This window comes from Suncus etruscus, chromosome 8, assembly GCF_024139225.1.
Source record: "Suncus etruscus isolate mSunEtr1 chromosome 8, mSunEtr1.pri.cur, whole genome shotgun sequence".
NCBI classification, from domain to species: Eukaryota; Metazoa; Chordata; class Mammalia; order Eulipotyphla; family Soricidae; genus Suncus; species Suncus etruscus.
Window position 1 is genome coordinate 79,907,330 of NC_064855.1, and position 13,840 is coordinate 79,921,169.

Below are 13,840 nucleotides of genomic sequence, written 5' to 3' on the forward strand. Positions count from 1 at the left end.
AAAAAAAAGAGGAGAAAAAGATAAGTGGGGGCAATAACTTCAATAACCACACTAAGACAAAGAAATCGACCAAAAATAGATAGGTAAATAAAAATAATAATAGTAGTACATAAAGATAAAAAGTAATATATGAAAAATAAACAATGTTTTTTTTCCCTCCTGCCCAGGCACATTAAATATTGGGGTCATTCGAAAAGGGATTCACATGGCCTAAGAGATATAGGGTATCTAAGAGATATAGGCCCTTGGAGTATATTGTCATGGGATCAACTATAGACTCTGTTCATGATCCTTTATTCTCCCGGTGGTGCATTTGTGGTGTTTGGGAGGCTTCTGCTCCGTCCTGGGTGGTACATTTTTTATCTTTTTTTCTTAAATTTTACCTTTTAGAGCTAGACATAACATTCAGCAGTTAGCCCTGTATTGAATATCACTTTTCTAATATTTCATTGCCAAAATAAGTTGCATGAGGTTCAGAAGAGAAGAAAGCATCTAGTTATTCTTACAGAAGTATAAGTACGAATAAACAATAATAGTAGATATGCAAATGTGTATTTTAAGTGTTGTGTAAAGTTTATTATGTTATTTATTTATTTAAAATATGGAATGCTTCACAAATTTGCATGTCATCCTTGCACAGGGGTCATACTAATCTTCTTAGTATTGTTCCCATTTTAGTATATGTGCTGCCAAAGTGTGTACTTATTTTTAATTTATTCTAAACTTACACTTTTAAATGCTATGGACATTCTATATTCTCTCTTTCAGACTAAAATTTTGTGCATATTAAATACAAATTGTATTTAATCTCATTTGTAGCCTTAAAAGTTGGAGATAAACTATAAATATTTCAATGGGTGTCTATCTTTTTTTTGTTTAAATTATAAAAGAATGTTAAAAAGACTGTTAAATTGGTGGCAGATTTGTTTCCCTATTATTATCTTTATTCTTTCCATTACTAAAAACTTTTAAATTATTTTAACATTTTAGGGAATTATTAAATATCATAGATAGTTGGCTTATAAACAACACAAATTAAATAATCTTAATTCTATATACTTAAAAGTATAAGACCAAGGTACTGGTAGATTTACTATTTAATAATGGCTCCCTTCCTTATTTATAGATCATTACTTTTGTGCTTTGTTCCCTTGAGGGACAGCAATAATACCTCTTATTTTAAATTTCATTTTAGACACCAGGAATGCAAAACTGTTATAGGTATAATTTAATACATAAGACTTTGGAGTACCACACTTTCACATCATGAATACTTCCCTCTACCATGTATAGTATATCTATCTATACCACTCTAAAGTTTTCTATTGGAAACCAAATACTCAGTTTCTGTATGTCTATGACATTTTTTATTACTCCCCTTCCTATGTTTCTTTATATAAAATACAAGAGAAACCATTCTATGGCTAATTCCTTTTAACTAAATTTATTCTTACATGATAATCTCCAAATTTTTCTAGTAGCAGCAAATCACATAATTTTACCTTTTTCTTTTAAACAATGTATTCTATTTTTTATGTATAAAAATATTTTGTATAGAATAGTATTCTTATTATCCAATAATCTGTGTTGGGACATCTGTTCTTGCATACTTTGAGATTGGTTCCATGATAGCTCCTGGATGAATTTAGTACCAGCCTCTTTTTTTTCTTTTCCAACAAAAACACAGAACTTGAATCATCTTGTTCTGCTCATAAATTTAGGGGAAAATAAAAAAAATGTGGATAGGTACCAGGAGCAAAACTGTCACATGAACATTGAGTGGAAATAAATAATGATCAAACTTAAATACCAAACCCAAAGTCAATGACAAAAGACTCAAGGGTCTATAAGTTATTTACAGAAGGGGACCAGTTACACTAGTAGTCTAGGGGCAAAGCGGGGGAATGTATGGGATGTTATGCTGAGAACAGGGGAGACAGGGAGGTCAACACTGGTGGTGGGGGAATTGCCCTAATTCACTATCACTTTGGTACCATTATAACTGTGAAAGACCTTGTAATTTACATGGGTCCTCCATAAATATTATTAAAAAAAGAATTAAAATGGGAAAATATTGAAAATGAAATGAGAAGAAAAAGAAGAGGGACGAAGAAGAAAAAGGAGGAGGAGGGGGGAGTAGAAGAAGAGAGGAAGAAGAAAAAGAAGAAGAAGAAGAGAAGAAGAAGAAGAAGAAGAAGTAAGAAGAAGAAGAAGAAGGAGGAGGAGGAGGAGGAGGAGAGAGGAGGAGGAGGAAGAAGAAGGAGGAAGAAGAAGAAGAAGAAAGAAGAAGAAGAAAGAAGAAGAAGAAGAAAGAAGAAAGAAAGAAGAGAAGAAGAAGAGAGAAGAAGAAGAAGAAAGAAGAAGAAGAAGAAGAAGAAGGAAGAAGAGAAAGAAGAAGCGAAGGAAGAAGAAGAAGAAATAGAGAAGAGAAGAAGAAGGAAGAAGAAGAAGTACCATCTAATTCCACTCATGAAATATTGATATTAATGGGTTTAACTTCAAAGAATCCAACTCCTCGTTTGTAATATCATAGCTTTTTGTATTTAGGGGAAATACATACACAGACACAAAAAACATTTCAGAAGATACAAACCTCAGTCTGACTTTATCTCTTTATAAGTCATGTCGCTTTCCATGTAAAGTATGATTATTCTTTATGGTTGGTTTTTCAGCCACCACCCATTCCGGGCTTACTCAGGCTATGTGCTCAGAAATCGCTTCTGGCTTGGGGGACCACACGGGGACCGTGAGGGATCAAAACACAATTCATCCTAGACTAGCATGTACAAGGGCAGACTCCCTTATGGCTTGCGCCACCACTCTAGCCCCCCAAAATCACCTTTTCAGATGAAGTTTAAAATATAATTCACCCTAAAATCTAGTATGGAATTGCGGGGGTCCTGAAGCCCCCCAGGGGGGGGCCCCGGCCAAGCAGGAATTAGCTGGGAAGACTTCTCAGCACAACCGCACTCCTATTTTGCTGGGTAGAAGCACAACCCCACACTGTACCCTCAAATCTGAGAAGAGGTTAATTAATAATAGACCCAAGGCAGCGTCTCACTGTTCAAGGGCAACTTTATTTGGCTACAGCTCCTTCTTATATAGAGAAGGAGAAGGGGGCAGTACAAGGGTGATGTCAATCACACTTTTGGCATGAAAATTACTTCATTATTCCAAATAAGGCAAGTGGCAATACTTCTTGCAGTATCCATGGAAACATCTTGTGACCTTCTAGCTGCATTCCTAATTGCTTGACTATCAGGAGGTGGTGCAAGATGTGCTTGCCTCAGTGATCTTGAACAGACAATGTAGCATATACACAATAATGAATGTCTTGTAAACTCAGGGATATGGTTAAGGGAGTAAGGCCTCTTTTCTGGGAATGGTACTGGGCTGTGTTGCTCTCCTCCGGGCTAAAAGATTAATTATACTTTGCAGCTGCATTTTCCTTTCTCTTTGGCCCAAGAACTTACAGCAAGACTGCATGTAGCCTTTAGGTGAAAGGCTGGATTATGGCAGAAAGAATAGCAAAATGGCCTCAAACAAGTCAGTCCCCAACATGGAATAAATGAAAGTTCTGATGGGCAAAATTGTTATTTATTTATTGACTTATATAATAAAACTTTTTACGTGTTTCAATATAATATGACAATGAGAATAGTCTTCTTTTAAAAAATAGTCAATGATATAACAAGTGAAAAAGCAATTGACTATAATATCTCAAATACTATATATTAAGTTTGGAACTACAATTTTAACATATGTTTTAAGGGAGCATAAATATTCAACTTACAGCAATAGCTATATCATAAATGGCTACATAAATATTCTTGCTGGATTCACTTATTTCAAGGTGATCGTTGATCATTGACACAATAGAAATAAAAATAATTTGATGGATTTGAGATAGAAGAGAAAAAATATTATTATTCATAGCCTGAAAATTTTGTGCTCTAAGTAGTTTCAATTAGAATTGAGAATGTATATCTTTTGGGATTCATACTCTGGGGGAATTTTATTTTACAGCTGTGTGAATAATATTTATTTTTCAGTTTCCTTGAATTAGATAAAGCTACTTCCTTTTGACATCAGGCATTTTTGTTTTTTTATATGGGAATGAGCCACAGAAAGAGCATTTAAATACATGGGCTTTAAGTTTGACATTTCAAAAATAAGTGGCTCAACTCCTTTGAGTAATCTTGGGCAAATTACTTAACCTCCCTACACTTCAGTAGTCCCTTTTTTGCAATAAGAAATCATTACAACCTATGTGAAACTTATAATTTATGGTACATAAAATGTTTCATTCAGGGCTAGAGCAATACCATAGTAGGTGTTTGCTTTGCATGCCAACGACCTGGGTTCGATCCCGGACGTCACATATGGTCTTCCAAGTCAGCCAGTAATTTCTATTTTTTTATTATATTAAACTACTTATTGATTGATTGGTTTTTGGGCCACACCCAGTAGTGTACAGGGGTTACTCTTGGTTTGCACTCACAAATCGCCCCTGGCATGCTTTGGAACCATATGAGTTTCCAGGAATCAAACCAGGTTCCTTCCAGGTCAACCACATTCAAGGCAAAACCCCTACTGCTGTGCTATTTCTATAGCCCCCAGGAATGAGTTCTGTGTGCAGAGTATAAATAACTTCAGAGCACTGCTGGGTGTGGCCAAAAACAAATGAAAAATATTTTATACATCTTAGAAATATAAACAATATTTCAATAAATATTTTCTATTCTTATCCAAACTAAGCATTTTAAATATTGTTATTTTTTATGATTGCTTTCTGTTGAACATTCAGATTCTGAAATTCATGTTATATTCATAATTTATAAAGTGCAATATTATGAAGATTAAGATGAAATTAAATTTGACACACTGATGAGAAAACTCAGAATGGCTATAGAGTTTATACAAAAGATATACAAAATATTAGAGACAATAATTAGGTTACTTGAGAGTTTTTAAATTTTATTACACTATATTTTTTAAAAAAACCTCAATCTACTGGGGGTGGGGCCTGAATGGTGGCACAAGCTGTAGGGCGTTTGCTTTGCATGCACTAACCTAGGACAGATCACAGTTAGATCATTCAGAGTCCCAAGCTAGGAGCGATTTCTGAGCGTATAGCCAGGAGTAACCGCTGAGTGTCATCAGGTGTGGAACAAAAACAAAAACAAAAAAAAAAAAAAAGAAATCTCAATCTACTACTTTTGAGGTAATGACAAAATAGTAATCAACAATTAATAAATGATTCCTTCCATAATTTACCATGAGAAAACAGACTCTCACTGACAAAAATTACCTAATATGTCAAACCAGTTTAATGATCACCAATTTGTTATATTTATTATTTATTTTTAATATTTCATCTCTCACACTTTAAAAAAATATATATTATTAATTTGTCATAATATATTTGTGAGCAATTTTTGAAAATATCTTTAAGAATATATTATGTGTATTTTTTCTTATTAAGTATTTGTTATTAACTATCTTTACTTATTATCATAAATATATTTTCTTATGTGTGGTTTATAGAATAAACTACTACTATTAAAGTAAGGAAAAAATGGCAGATAACTTTTACATATTTATTTACTTTTGTGGAGCCCTCCTATGCAGCACTCAGTAGGCCACAGAACACACCTGAACGTAGTAGCTTAAGGACAGGTGGTTCAGTGTAAGGCCAGAGGACATAATCTACTCTGATCTTTCTGTGCCTATGAAACCCTAGAACTAGAGCCATAGTCAGCCAGTAGTGATGTAGTGATCAAGAACCTTCAGGACTGTGCTTCATTATCTCCAGCCAAAGTTGCCACAGTATCATGTGGTGCTGAGTATCAACCCATATGGTATTTATGCTATCCATGTGCCATAATCACTATGCTATCTCCTGAACCCTAAAATTATGAATTGAAAGAGAAATGGGATTTTAATATAAATATTTAAATACTCATCTGCCTATTGAAAATTTATTTTTTAAAGGAATGATGAAGGTAAATACTATAGACATTTTTAGAGGTGAGGATAACTCTTTGTAATCACCTTTAAAAAAAAAAGAGTACTTGAAATGTGCCCTTTTAATAAAAGAGAAGAGAGCTTTGAAAAGCTAAGTATGAATTGTGACAAAATTTCAATAGAAATATTTAAGAGATTCAAATTTTTCTGATTTTAATATTAGTTAATCTATTATTTTCCAGAATATCTTTATTTTGGTAATTAACAAATATAAATGAGATTACAGCTCATGGAATCAGAAATTGTACTTATCACCAAATATTAGCAATAAACAGAAAATAATTTTTTTATTTCACAGAATATTATTAAAATTTTCAACTGAAAAGAAACAAAACTAGATAAATACTTTAAAATAAAATCACCAAGTATTAGAGGATGATTTAATAAATAAATCTTCAAAAAATTTTAAGAATTCTCAGAACACATGAATAAAATTTTAAAAGATTAAAAATGAGTATATTTGGTTAATATTTAAGTATAATAAAAATCATATTGTTTTCTGACAACTTTTCACATGACAATAAATAAAATCTTAATGACATATTTTAACAGTATATGAAGCATTAATTATTTCATTAATAAAATATTTAAAATTATAGAGTAATACTATTGCACATCAGTAAGTGTATAGTGAAATGTAAACATGTGAAATAAGAAACAGGTTATGGAGCCGGGAAGGTGGCGCTAGAGGTAAGGCGTCTGCCTTGCAAGCGCTAGCCTAGGACGGACCGCGGTTCGATCCCCCGGTGTCCCATATGGTTCCCCCAAGCCAGGGGCAATTTCTGAGCGCATAGCCAGAAGTAACCCCTGAGCGTCAAACGGGTGTGGCCCAAAAACCAAAAAAAAAAAAAAAAAAAAAAAAAAACAGGTTATATACTCTATTAAAATGTGATCTGTACTAAATAAATTTATATATTATCTTGTACTTTATATATTGTATTTAAAAGTACCCATTTTTTTGAGTTTTGTTTGTTTGTTTTTGGGCCATACCCAGTGATGCTCAGGGGTTACACCTAGCTATGCACTCAGAAATCACTCCTTGCTTTGGGGGACCATATGGGACGCCATGGGATCAAACCATGGTACATCCTAGCTCAGCCAAATGCCCTACTGCTGCGCCACCACTCCCCCTAAAAGTTTCTATTTTTTAAACAACAAAGATATCCTAGTAAGGCAGCTAGAGGTACTTTTTAAAGTGTTCCAGGAACAAATTAACAGAATGTTGTAGCACTTGTAATGATAATTAGGAGAAAAAAAAATTAGAAAGGGAAGAGATAAAGAAGAGGAGAAGAAAAGAAGGGCAGAAAGAAAGTAAAGAGAGAAAAAACACTAAAATAATCAATATCTAAATCAATGATAACTTCTCAGACCTATGGTCTTTAAAATATCATTCAACTTCAAACTTAAGAGTTCTGTGCTTTATTTAATGCTCTGTTTGTATCCTATTAAAATTATAAGCACTTTGTGAACTAGGGACTTCACATATTTTAGATGAAAATAAGCCATGCATAATATAACTAAACCTAGTTAAAACTAAATAAAATAGACTCTATACTAACACAGTTGATTATTTTTGCAATGAAAACAAATGAACCAGAGCACTGTGCATCAATTTGGATTTAGTTCACAAATATATCCACTGAAACACAATTTAAACAAGTTTGAAAATCTGAAAAAAATAAATTACTGTTGTTCAAAGATGCAGAGTATGATTAACAAGTGGTATTTTGACAAAAATCAATTTATTAAATAAATCCATATAAGTCCATATCTAAGAAAAAAGGAATATATGATCTATGAAGGGGCTTTCTAATAATATTGAGACTTTTAAAATCAAGTATATGACTATGTAGATCATTTGTTTTACATAAATGATTTATATACTTCTCTTTATGTTTGATTTATTACAAAATTATTTAAAAAGAAATAAAAATAAGACTTGGCATACATAGTTTAGAGCAAATATTCATGGAATTGAGTATGAAGTCTGGATATCATGGTTTAGTGAAAAGGAGTGCAGTAAAATGAAGATGAGTGATAGAAAACATAAAAAAAAAGGTTTAAGACTTATTTAAGTCTTAAACAGAATTGCATGTGATTTTCTAGGTGTGAATTTTTAAATTTGTGTATTCTAAGTGATAGACTCGGAAAGAATGTGTAAATGTTGCCTAAAGAGAAACAATTTAAATTAAGTTTTCAGTTTAGTTTTGTTTAGATTTTTAAGAGAGAGAAGTTTTAGTAAAAAATTGGCAAAAGATACGAAACCATAAAAAAGTCAGTATGAAATACATTTGCCAAATGTTACGAGATTGTGGTTGGCAACATTATTTATTCCTGTAACAGTGGGCTAGTGAGCTCTCTTCTGTCCTGAATGTTGAAATATTCTGAATCGTTCAGCTAATGATATGTTTGAAGACATCCTAGCAGAATAAACATAAAACGTGAATAAAACATCATGGGCTATTGCTAGCTATGGGAAATGTAATTAGGTTCCCTGTATCACTCAGAATCACCAAGAATGGTCCTATTTTCTGAAAACCATTCCATGATAACCAGACATATAATGACAGTAAGTGAAAGCCTAGACTCCCAATGTGTCAACAACTTCAGGAGAGGAAGTCAAGCACTTCAAAGCTGCTTTCAGTATATTATACCACAATGGTCCCTTTTTATGTGCTGGTAAAATATGTGTGAGAAGTTTGGAGTATATAAATAAGCACAAGGCGATTCAAACTACTGCTTATCATTCTAGCTGCAGGGTCTTTATGATTAACCTTCTCAATCATCTTGACTTCCTACAGCTGACTCAACAATAGGGGTCAAAAAAAAGTGCAGTATTAGTTTTAAAGTTGTGCTTTTTCTGATAGCACTATTAGGGATATATAACACAAAGACAACCATCTTGGGGATGACAAGATTTTAAATCTCTTCTATGAACTGAATTCAAAGTTTGAATTTTATTAATGGAAATACTTTAGCTCCAATTCTTCCAGGGAGATGCAAGAACAATTTAAAACACAACATACTGCAACTACTCCTCCTAGAATACCACACAATAGTAAATTGTGCTACTCTGGTGTCAGGTAAATTGTTGTTTTCTTTTCAAGCTGTCACACAGTTTTCAAAATATCCCTGAATGTTGCATTTATATTCATCTGACACTGGATTTTATAATATATTAACACCTTGAGCAAAATGTTCTGTCTGCCAACTTAGTAATCTATCTTTTATAAACATTTTCACATCATATATTCTAATGCATTTTACCATTCACTAATATCATGTCCAGAGGCATATTCTCTCCTGGAATATGTTTAGCATTTTAGCAATCTGGTTTTAAACTGAACATACTATTCTAACACATAATATTACATGACTTTGAAAATATGTAAGGCATCATTCTCAATGTCTTCCCTTTTCCTTTTTAAAGAAATAACTAAGTGGTATTAAGTGTTTAAACACATCACTGCAACCTCCTCAACCAATGTCACCAGTTTGCCACTCATAACTCTAGCCTGCCCCTTTCAGGGCACACATTTACTTGATATTGTTTGCTACAAAAATAGAAATGTCATATCAACATTTACATCAACAAGGTTCAATTCTATATAATTTTATTTTTCTCAAGGTTTCTACTTAAGTCATTGTCTGAGGGGAGCATTTACTGGGCTGTGGTTGGTACTATTTGAACTTTCTGTGTTACTATGTAGGTTCAACGAGCTTGATGATCTTTTATGTGACTTTCCCCATCAGATTTTCTGTGATCCTACTGGGCTGTCACTACTATGAAATTTTGAGTTAGCATACAAGTGTGTGTGAGGCCACAAGGTTCTGAAGCTATTCATCTAAAACAAATTTGGTAGCTTAGCAGTTTGATAAGGTTAAGGTTGTGGAGCTGGTTTTTTTCTGATGGATTATGTGAGATATGATGGCTGGCTGTTGTGGCTTCAGATAAAAAAGATCTGTCTCCATCCATGCTTAAAAGGCCCCAGAGTTTTCAACCTAGACCAAACTACTTGGGAAGAATCATAGGAGCACATTTTTTTTTCTTTTGGGAATTAATAGAGAAACTGCCCCCCCCCCCTTTTTTTTGCTGGGATGTTGACATGTGTGGGCATGGTTGTAAGCTTCTGGTTTGTCTGGTATCAGTAGGAGTAAATATGGAGTTATTTGGCCCTCCCCCATTTTATGAATACCCCAGAATTTTCATCCCAGTAATCTTGTCCAACCTGAGAAGGTTCTGCTGCTCTATTACTGAAGTTCATTTGTGGAGCTGGGCCATTTATGTTGTAGGTTGTGGGGAGTGACATTGGAATAATGTGGCTCCAGGCAGAAAGAGGATTCTGCCCACTCCCAAATCTAAGAAAGCCCCAAAGTTTTCAGCCCAGCTCAGACTACCCCCAGGTAGGCATCCATCATTTTCTCTTGAAGCTTCAAGAAGTTGGGCCATTTCTTTGTTGCAAGATGAGAATTCTCTTCCGAACTTTTTCTAAAATGCATATCTTTTAAAGTCTGATTATGACACTGAATATAGTAATCTAGTATATTATCGAAAAGTCAAGCTAAACACTAATCATTTTTGGAGCACTAGAGATTAAAATTTAATTAGGTACATTTAACTACTTAATAATAGTTTTTGAAAGTTGAATGGACTTTTATAAGGCATATATATTTTTTAAGCACCCATCAATACTCCGGGGATGACAGTACTAAAATGAAAATTATCTATTACTAAAGCTATATTCTCTTTTCTGAATGGACCTTTTGGCTTTTGAATGAAGTTTTATTACATTTGGTATACAAAAGTACTTCATTGCTGAAAGTATTTTATTGTTGAAACTTAAATATTAAGTGAGAATGTTACACAAATAGGTACTGATATGTCTAAAAGGTAAAAAATCATAACAAGAAATCTAAAAAGCAACTGAGACCAACTTCAAAAGCATTCAAAAGTATATCTTCTTCCAGTCACCTCTCCACTTTTATAAATCGCACCTTTATCTACTGTGTATGCATTGATAAAAATATATATGTACACATATATCATTATCATGCATTTATGTCTTAAGTTAGGAATGAAACAAAGTGAAATTATCACAACCACAAAATGCTGGATCACATTTACTCTCAAGTATTTGCCTTTATCCAAAATCTTTAGGAGACTACTCAGTGCATGTTTTAGAACCAGAAATTAAATTCACAGTCCTTTGCGAGCCAGGTAAGTATTTGAACTCTTAATCTTTTTCTGAAACTCTTCTTCATTATTCCTGTTTTTTTTCTCCAGATAAAGAGTGATTTACACTATTATTTGATTCACTTCTAAAATTTGACTGGGGACTGCGGAGACCCTTTAAAGTGGAGCTCAGGAAGCCTGTGATCCAATATGAAGCAGGTGGTCCAATATGAAAATTTTAGGAGGATGCTCACTGCTTGAGCCCTGTAGTGCTGGGGAGTTACCTGGGCCACTATTGCAGTGCTCTGGGGTGCTAAAGGTCATACTACTTAGAAAATTACAGGCCTGCACCTGGAAATGCTCAATTGCCCATCTGTTTACTGAAAACCATGCCATATGCAAGAGATTTACCCGCACCATCTTTCTCTGACTACTTATTGTATTGTTTATGTGTAATCTTGTTGACTTTAGATCTCCAAAGTCTGATGACAAACTTAAACATTTGATGATAAGTCACAATGAAGTTATTTTTTTAAATAGGTTTTACACAGGGCACACCATTTAGTGGAAAAGTTCTAAAAACTTAAAGAGGGATAATTCAGCTGCAAGCAGAGAGTATTTTGCAAGCCAAGAAACCCAACTTTAATTGCCAGTGCCACAGTAGTGTGTAATCTCTGGCACACAACCCATAGTATGAAGTACCATGACAAAAATACAACCCTCAGCACATCACAGCTAACCATCTAAACATCACAACCAAATATGTGTGAGTGCCTTTGTTATCACAACAAAGGAAATTTAAAAATTAAACGGAAATGGAAAAAATTTTAACCTTGTACAATTTTATTCCTTATGTGCAGCTATTTTTCTATGTATTGCCTTTCTTCTATTAACATTTAAAACATTTCAGAACACCTGAAAGAGTTCTCAAATAACCAGTTTAGAATGACTACGTTTTCTCAATCTTACTGGCATAGAAAACTTATGTTCATATTTATTGATTTAAGTTAGTTTTAATAGATAAGTACTGTTAATACATATTGCTATATGATAGTGATTATAATTATGAAACATCAAAATGATACAGATATATTAAGTATAGTAATATACATTGAACAGGACTATATCTTGTATTTATTTTTAGTTATCCCAGTTAAACAGCAAAAATAAATATCAACAATTATATTTTAGGGGGTAAAAGGGAGGAAATTATATTTACTATAATTCAACTTTATACATTATATCATGAATTGAAAAATATCTATTTATTTATTATTGAACTTGTCTGAGGTCTGTTTTTGCTGACACTTTCTTCTTTTGTTCTTCATTGGAACTGGCTGTTTTTACTTTAAAAGATTCAGTTTCCATATGCAGACTCATTTTGCTAAATAATGTCTCCCAGTTTCTTGGATAAGCTGTATCCTATTTGAGGATAGTCAAAGCATCACACTTGTAATAGATTAGGAGGCAAAATTAATTTCTACCTTTGCTTTTCTCTCACTTGTTTCCAGAACTCTTCTGCCAGATGGGCCCATAAATTCCAGTTTTTGATCACTTTTTACTGGCACTCAATTTCCACTGCAAAATAGCATTTACATTTAACAGTCATTTTCTAAAAATTAAAGATAAAGGAGGCCTATTTTTAATTAATTACAGAGAATGAAATAAGCACAGTTGGAAAAAATGAACAAAGACAAACAACTCTTCCATGAAATTTTTACATCAATTGTAAGCTAGAATTTAAGCTGGTATCTGGCATGAGATATGAAACCAGTATAAATAAATATGGTAAATATGATTGATTATTAACTTGATAGAAAATTTTCAGCAAAAAGAAGAAACATCAATAATTTCTAGCAATAAAGAGAATGGTTTGAAAATGCTCTTGGTTAATTAAGCATAGAATGAAAATACAGCAAAACTATATAGTCTTGACCAGGAAAATGGCGACTATACAGAGGAATAGCAGGAGGGCAGCACAGCACATAGCAGTTGTGGACAAGTTAGTTGACAGAGCTAGACTTATTTTTTAGACTTATTTTTTTCTCAGAAATAATTTTTATTTTTATTTCAGGAATAATAGATAAATACAACTTATATTAATGAATATATATATATTTCTCAAATGGAAAAAAAGCATGAAATAGCACAGCCTTATTTTTGTACATATCAGACTTAAAATTTTAGTAAACAATTAGATGGAATTTAAAGATAGTTGAGTACAATTTATTTTTTATAGTAAGGAAAAGATTAAATGGAGAACTTATATGTGCATCTATTTAAGTATATATATAATGAAATATATTTGAATGATTTACATATATTTATCAAATGTATACTATCTGCAACCTGTATTTTTTATTTATTCTTTTGTTGTGGAAGAAGGGGGAGTGGTTGTCAAAGTATACTTCTACTATTTAGGGGTTATTTTTATCTCTGTGCTAAGTATTGACCCCTGCAAGTGTTCTGGAAATAAGTACACTGCTAGGGATCAATCCAGGGTCAACTACATGAAAGGAAAAACCCTACCTCCTGGTCTATCTTATGATCCTAATCTATGGTATACATCTTAATTTCACAATATATCAGTTTCACAGAAAATACAGTTAAAATATAGAAAAATTAAATGACATTTAGAAT

General features: G+C 32.9%; 1 non-coding gene across 1 annotated transcript; it reads right to left on the minus strand.

Moving 5' to 3' along the window:
* Nucleotides 1-595: 595 nt before the first annotated feature.
* Nucleotides 596-702, minus strand: LOC126017097 (U6 spliceosomal RNA). Its single transcript, XR_007498770.1, has one exon. It is a non-coding gene; the product is annotated as a U6 spliceosomal RNA (small nuclear RNA).
* Between the last annotated feature and the right edge of the window lie 13,138 nt (nt 703-13,840).